This window comes from Panthera uncia (assembly GCF_023721935.1).
Source record: "Panthera uncia isolate 11264 chromosome A1 unlocalized genomic scaffold, Puncia_PCG_1.0 HiC_scaffold_17, whole genome shotgun sequence".
Lineage (NCBI taxonomy): Eukaryota > Metazoa > Chordata > Mammalia > Carnivora > Felidae > Panthera > Panthera uncia.
In genome coordinates, this window is record NW_026057577.1 from 121096045 (window position 1) to 121104308 (window position 8264).

General features: G+C 36.7%; 1 pseudogene; it reads left to right on the plus strand.

The window, feature by feature from the left end:
- Positions 1-682: 682 nt before the first annotated feature.
- LOC125934628 (elongation factor 1-alpha 1-like) lies at positions 683-1974 on the plus strand (annotated as a pseudogene).
- The last annotated feature ends 6290 nt before the right edge of the window (positions 1975-8264 follow it).

An 8264-nucleotide genomic window follows, 5' to 3' on the forward strand; every position in this document is an offset into this window, starting at 1 on the left:
TGTTTTTAGAAGAAAACAGGTTTTTAGGAGTTGGAAGACAGAAGTTTTATTTTAAGACCACAATAATCAATAACCATAAAAGAAAAATTATTTTATTTTTATACTACTGAGTAAATTACTCTTTATCAGAATTTTAAAAAACCTTTGTTCATCAAAAGACACAATTAAGAAATTGAATAGGTAAGCAAAATCCCAGGAGAAAAATATTCACGAATTATGTATCTGGCAAAGGTCCATATATATTTCTGAAGAGGTAACCTACGTCATTAGTCATCAGAGAAATAAAAATTAAGATCACAATAAGATGCCACTCCATACCTACCAAAATGTTTGAAATTTAAAAAGACACAACATAAAATGTTTGTGAGTATATTAACCAACTAGAATTTTCAAACCCTGGTAGCTGGAGTGTAAAATGGTACAAAAATCTTAGAAAAACTTTTGGTAGATTCTCATAAAACTAGATGTTTACCTTACCCTATAACTCTGCAATTCTGCTCGTAGGTAGTCACCAAATAGAAATTAAAATATATGCTCGTATAAAGACCTAAAACAAATGTTCATAGCATCTTTATTTATGTTAGATTAAAAACTGGAAGCAGCCCAAGTGTCCATGAAAAAAATAGATAAATTATCATGTACTCAGCTTTTTCCCAATGGGTTTGCCACCAGAACACAGGTATCATGAAAACCATCCCTAAACCTAAACCAAAATGGGAAAGGAAGACTTTCATATGATCATCATTGTCATTGGACATGTAGATTCAGGCATGTCTACCATTACTGGTCATCTGATCTACAAATGTGGTGGGATTGACAAAGAACTATTGAAAAATTTGAGAAGGAGGCTGCTGAGATGGGAAAGGGCTCTTGCAAGTATGCCTGGGTCTGGACAAACTGAAAGCTGAATGTGAATGTGGTATTGCCATTGATATCTCCCTGTCGAAATTCAAGACCAGCAAGTATCATGTGACCATCATTGATGCCCCAAGACACGGAGACTTTATCAAAAATGTGATTACAGGCACATCTCAGGCTGACTGTGCTGTCATGATTGTTGATGCTGGTGTTGGTGAATTTGAAGCAGGTCTCTCCAAGAATGGACAGCCACCAACTTGTTCACCAGCTTGCCCTAGTGACAAGTCCTTGCCCCTCTACGATGTCTCCAAAAGTGGTGGTATTAGTACTGTCCCTGTGGCCCTAATGGAGACTGGTATTCCTGAACCTGGTGTGGTGGTCACCTTTGCTCCAGTCAGTGTTACAACTGAAGTAAAGTCTGTTGAAATGCACTATGAAGCTTTGAGTGAGGCTCTTCCTGGGGACAACGTGGGCTTCAATGTCAAGAACGTGTCTGTCAAAGATGTTCATTGTGGCAATGTGGCTGGTGACAGCAAAAATGGCCCACCAATGAAAGCAGTTGGCTTCACAGCTAGGGTAATTATCTTGAACCATCCAGGCCAAATCAGTGCCGGATATGCACCTGTGCTGAATGGTCACACAGCTCACATTGCCTGCAGGTTCGCTGAGCGGAAGGAGAAGATTGTCATTCTGGAAAAAAAGCTGGAAGATGGTCCCAAGCTCTTAAAATCTGGTGATGTTGCCATCGTTGATATGGTTCCTATGTGTGTTGAGAGCTACTCTGACTATCCTCCTCTGGGCCATTTTGCTCTTTGTAACATGAGACAGACAGTTGCTGTGGGTATCATCAAAGCAGTGGGCAAGAAGGCAGCTGGAAGTGGCAAGGTCACCAAGTCTGCCCAGAAGCTCAGAAGGCTAAATGAATATATCACCAGTACCTGCCACCCCAGTCTTAATCAGTGATGGAAGAATGGTCTCAGAACTGTTTGTGTCAATTGGCCATTTAAGTTTAATAGTAAAAGACTGGTTAATGATAACAATGCATTGTAAAACCTTCAGAAGGAAAGGGAAATATTTTGGGGACAACTTGTGTGTGTGTGGCAAAAGTCAGTACTTTTTACAGACACAACTTGACCAAATATCTGTCAAAGAATTTTGAGATCCATTAAAACAAAAGTTTAATGAGAAATAAACAAAACAAAAATCAGCTATGGTATACTCAGTCAATGGATTACTATTAAGCAATAGAAATGAACAAATTACTAATACATACAATGTTGATGTGCCTGAAAATTTTTGAGGTACCTGAGTAGAAGATACCTTATACAGAAGTGTACATATTTTATTGTTCAATTTATATGAAGTTCTATAATAGGTAAAACTAATCTCTGGTGGGAAAAATAACCAAAACAGTAGGTGTCTTTGGGGAATATGCAAAAGGTTTGATCAGGAAGGGGCCCAAGAAAACTTTCTCGGAAGATAATGATATTCCTTATCTTGACAAATCTTTGGGTTACATAGATATTCCTGTACAACAAAAGTTATCATATGGTGCACTTAAGATTTGTGCAATTCACTGTATGGCAATTTAAAGTTTATTTATTTGAGAGAGAGAGCACACACAAGAGAAAGAGAATGAGCAGGGAGGGGCAGAGATAGAGGGAGAGAGAGAATCCCAAACAGGCTCCATGTTCTGCACAGAGCAGGGTTGACTGTGAGATCATGATCTGAGCCAAAACCAAGAGTCGGACACTCAACCAACTGAGTCACCCAGGTACCCCGCACTGTATGGCAATTTAAACTAAAAAAAGAAAAAGCTATAAACAAATATTGAACTCTAGTTAAGGACACGCATCCTGAAGTGTTTAGGGGTGAAGGGTACTGATATTGGCAACTTACTTTAAAATGTGTCTGTAATGAGACAGATTGATGAAATGTCAGAGAAATGGATGGTTGGATAGATATGTGACAAAGCAAAGTGAGCAAAACGCTTATTTTATTTTTTAAAAGATTTTTTAAATGTTGATTTATTTTTGAGACACACACACACACACACACACACACACTCACACAGCATGAGCGGGGGAGGGACAGAAAGAGATGGAGACACAGAATCCACACAGATTGAGACACAGGCTCTGAGCTGTCAGCACACAGCCTGATGTGGGGCTTGAACCACAAACTGTGAGATCATGACTTGAGCCAAAGTCGGACCCATAACCGACTGAGCCACCCAAGTGCCCAAAATGTATATTTTAACATCTAGATTGTGTTCAAGTCAAGCTTCTTATATCTTTGAATTTTTTTGTTAATAAAATATGGGATAAAAGCAGTAAAAAAAAATGAAACTTAATTTTAAAATTTAGTGATGCTTATACTAAATAAGCTTCTAATTTGAAATTATCTGACTCAATATATTATATGTATTATGAGAAGATAATTTATTAAATGGCAACAAAAAAACAGAGCCGTGAATGAAAAAACTGTTTGTAAAGTGCTAAAAGAATCCAGAGTTTCATGGGATTGAGTTTGATTTTTTTTTACCCAACATTTTCAGTAAAACACTTGTAACCATGATAGCATATTTGATTTTACCATATAGAATAAGATTCACACTTAAATTAGTATGTAAAATTTTTAAATTGAAAGAGACCTTAGCAATCATCTTTTAATCCCTCTGTTTTAAAGATGTGAAAGCTGATGTCCTCAAGGACTGTGAGTTTACTCTAAGTCACAAAGCTAGTAAATACCGGCATACTTACCAGAAACAAGACAAAACAAAACAAAACAAAACAAAACTGTGAAATCTGATTCATTTCCCTTTGAAGTTCTCTTGTACGAGTGTGAGAATCAGTCAGACCAGCATCTAGACTACCAGGAAGAGGCATCTGTGAGAAGGGAATAATAATGCCTGCTCTGCTACAGGAAATACCAACGCGCTTTGGATTGTTCTTAAGATGGTGAGAAACTTAAATACCACCCGTTATTTTCAATGTATGTGTAATACATCAAGATCTACACTTCAGGTCAGTGGATTTCCAAATGGGACTGATGTACTGGCTGTGATTTAACCCATTATTTCCCATAAAATTTACATCGGTCAGAATGCATAATCCAAGTGACCATGAGAGACAAATACATATGAAAGTCGAGCAAGAAGTGGCTGGAACACATTTAGATAGTTAGAAGGTTCATTAATCTTCACCATAAATTAAATTCTCTAACTGAAGGAGAATTTACAAGTTTTATTTTTGTATACAGTCTTCAAAGAGATTTGGAATAAAACAAATGTATTCAAATGCATAAATGTAAGCCATCCTCAAAGTAAAACATTAAATCTGAAGAAATATATTATTTGATAGGAACATAGCAATAAAATATGCCACAAAAACCCACAGAGTCTAAAGGATTTTCATTTCATGTGGACTCAAAGTATTCCATTTTCATTATTATTTTTTTAAATTTATTTAGAGAGACAGAGAAAGCGTGAGTTGGGGAGGGGCAGAGAGAGAGGGAAAGAGAGAATCCCAAGCCAGTTCCACACTGCCAGCATGGAGCCTGATGTGGGGCTCAAACCCATGAACCAAGAGATCATGACCTGAGCCAAAGTCAGATGCTTAACTGACTGAGCCATCCAGGCGCCCCCCAAAGTATTCCATTTTTAAAATGCTAACTTTTAAATATATATCGGCATAACCTTTACTGCATCTTGCCCCTACAGAGAAGACTAAAAAAGAAAATATGCTCAATAATTAGTTTCCTCATAATAAAATTCCCAGAAGAGCGTTATAAAAAAATAAATGTCAAGATTGCCATGGATATGTAAGAATCTTCTGGGAACTCTGTGGAACACTATTTATTAATATACAGATAAGTACCTTTTATCTATTCAATGGCTGAGTGAGTAGAAAAAATAATAAATGTCCATAGAGTTTTACAATTTTCAGGATATTTTATTTCCTTTTTTTTTTAACTTTTATTTATTTTTGAGGGACAGAGAGGCAGAGCATGAATGGAGAGGAGCAGACAGAGAGGGAGACACAGAATCTGAAGCAGGCTCCAGGCTCTGAGCTGTCAGCACAGAGCCTGAAGCAGGGCTCGAGCCCACGAACTGTGAGATCATGACCTGAGCCAAAGTAGGATGCTTAACCGATTGAGCCACCCAGGCGCCCTTTGTTTTCTTTATCTGATATGATCTTCATAGTATCAAACTGTGCAATATCAAAAGTTGGAGTGGATATTAATATCCTTATTTCACCTGTTAAGCAGTTGAGGCTCAAATATTAGTCTAAAAAATAGCAATGTGCTATTAATAAAATCAGATGATGGAAAAATATATAGTAATTTGTCAGGTTCTCAGAGTAAATAAATATCAAAGACATGTCTAAAACATACGCTTTTAAGCTAGTGTTTTTTCCACTGAAACTTCTATCTACATTTATCACTTAAAGTGCTATCACATCAAGTCATCTTTTTATTTTTGAAAAATCCATTAGTTCCATCAAAGCATCATAAATCTGTTTCCATGTTTTCCTAATATGCTTGACAAAACGACATATAAACATAGAATTCCAGAATAGGGCACGATAAGTCAGTATACTCAAATTGATGGTAGTAAGAATGAAATGGTAAGCACAACTTGGCCTTTCTTGCTCCTTCTTTCTCCTTTCTTTCCTTTCTTCTATCAATTTATCTATGTATCATCTATCTGTCTATCTATCTATCTATCTATCATCTACCTATCTATACTTTTAAGTACATCAGAATATACTATTGTGAAAATTAATAAAAAGAAACCTCCTTTAGAAAGGATTCAGGAGGCAAGCAAGGGAGATCTCGTGCCCTACTACTCATCATCAATTGCAGACCCAGCGGGAGGAAGAAAGTTTTCCTCTTCCTCAACAACAGGTAGCAGCCTAACCAATGAGAGTCATAACTCAGCCAATGAAAAGCCACTATACTTCAAATTCCCAGTTACTCCAAAAGACTTTTTGTTTATGACCGCACTCCCTAGTTCCCTCTTTCCTCTATAAAACAGTCGTCCTCTCCTGTATCTTACTGGTTTTGCAGTAGGTTGCTTCTCCCAGATTGCAATTTTCTTCTATTCCCAAATAAACCCATTGTCTTGTTTTGCTGGCATAATAGCTGGCAGTTTTATTCATGAGGTTAACTCTATTAATTATTTAATAATCTCTAAATAGTTCTTTCCATGTTGGAACATAATTATTTTTTAATTCTGTGTTGGTTATTTTATAAGGAGAGGTACCTAAATCACATGGCTTCACATGGGATTAGGAGAGCTGCAGAATGGAAAAAGACAATTAGGAAAGGAAATAAGTGGGTAGACTTTGAAGGACACCACACCTTTTGAATTCATCCATAATTACAAGGTGTTATGTTTCAAACTCTACTCTGAATCTGGGAACCCAAAGAATAGAATGCTGATTGAATGATGGCTTTAGCCTAAGTGACAAGTTTAAATTTTATTCTCCAGGCATTATGAAGCCTTTGAGTGTTCAAATTTGTTTTGATTTGGTTTTAGTTTTGGTCTAATGGGAGAAATAGGGTAATCCATTTCAGATTTTTATAAAATAAAGTATAGGGTTCATAAGAAAGAAAAGCTGAAAACATGGTACCCGATTAGAAAACCAATAGAGTAGTCAACACAAGAGAATTTAGGGCCTGAGTTGAAGGAGTAACAGTGGATTTAGAGAAGGGACAGAATAATACTTAGGAAGTAGAATCAATAGGATATGGTGAATGAACAGATATTTAAATTAAGGAAAGAGAGGGGTCAAAGATGCCTCTGAAATTCCTCTTTAGAAAAATGACAATTCCAATCAAGCAAACATTGGAAGAAATGTTTGTTTGTTTGTTTGTTTGGCCTTTTTTTTTTTTTTTTTTTTTTTTGTCAAGGCAGTATGTGTTGAAGAAAAGTGATTCAAATTAAGTTTGGAAAATGTCACTTATCTACTCTCCTCAGATAAATTGCAAACACTGTTAGGATTCTGCATGGAGTATAGCAGATGGTGGTTACTGAGGGGGGCAGCAAGGGATTTGCCTTGATACATACTTTATCAAGAGAAGGTAGGGCTACAGAACTGCTAACTCTAAAATGGGTAAATCCGAGTACTTTGGGTTTCATCAGTGAATAGTGGAAGTTGTTTTTTGTTTTGTTTTTTACTTTTATATTCAAAATTGATAGGCAGGAGTCTCTATGTACTTGTACTATGTACTTAATCTGTGTGCTGTATGGTCCCCAGTCCCAGAAGCCCATAAGCAGCACAAAGAAGGCAAGAAAACACTTTCTTCCACTTTAGATCTTTAAAATTTCTGGATCTGTGGGGATGAGCAGAATACTGATGCTGTCACTTTCTTGTAATTATATGTACTTAAGTGCCTTTGAACCCAATGAACTTAGCTCTGTAAGACAAGCAGTCAAAACACCCCCCTTCATACTTCAGTCAAAGGTTGAAAACCGCCAGTTATATTAATTTATACATTTGTTTGGGAATAAAACTTTCTTCCATTTTCCAAAGGCATCTAAACCCAGGCTTCTCCTCACCTAGAGCATCAGAATGGCAGCTTCCAAATAAACTCAACAACCCAAGCCAGGATGTAACACTCTCTTTGTTGTCAACATGGCATCCAAGGCAGCCATCTCCCCCTCCGTACCAATGGCCCCAGCCCCCTTACACTTTTACTTCATCTTCACATTCACCCAGTGTGGTCTGTACATAAAAGAGGAAAATTGCAATTGTTTAGACCCTGCAACTCCCTTCCTGATCCCCTAACTCAAGCATAGGCTCATTACTTTGCTAATTTTTGAACTTTTACTGAAACTCCCATAGAGAAATTGAGAAAAGACTTACTTGTTTGTTCTATGATATCGTGGTATCTATGAAATTTCATATTTAAAAAATTGTTTCAGTGTTTGGGGCAAGGGAGATTCCAAAAATGCTGTCTCAATTTTTTCCCAGAGGAGGACTCAACCCTTTAAATTGTTGGTTAGAATTTGTGGTTTTGCTTTTTTTAAACATCTGCTGCCTACTGTGGCTGTAGCAATCAAACGTTCATTCCATTTTATCATTCATTTGTTAGTTAAATCAGCAGAATCTGTCTCTATTTAATAACCACCCGAAGTGGAAATGAATTAGTCCTATAATTTAAATAGTGAACAAAAAATACACAGCTAATGAACATTTTTTTGGAGTCAGTTATTTTTTTCTATGCTAGAAAAAATGATGTGGAAATGTTCCTATCAGGAGTATCTCAATGAGTATTCTTACAGTATTCTTGAGAATTCAGGAAACATGCTTGCCCATCAGGAAACAGAATTACATGGATAGTAAATTTGTTTGGGTTTCCTCATGGACTCAAAAGCAGTTCCAAGGACCCAGGAATTT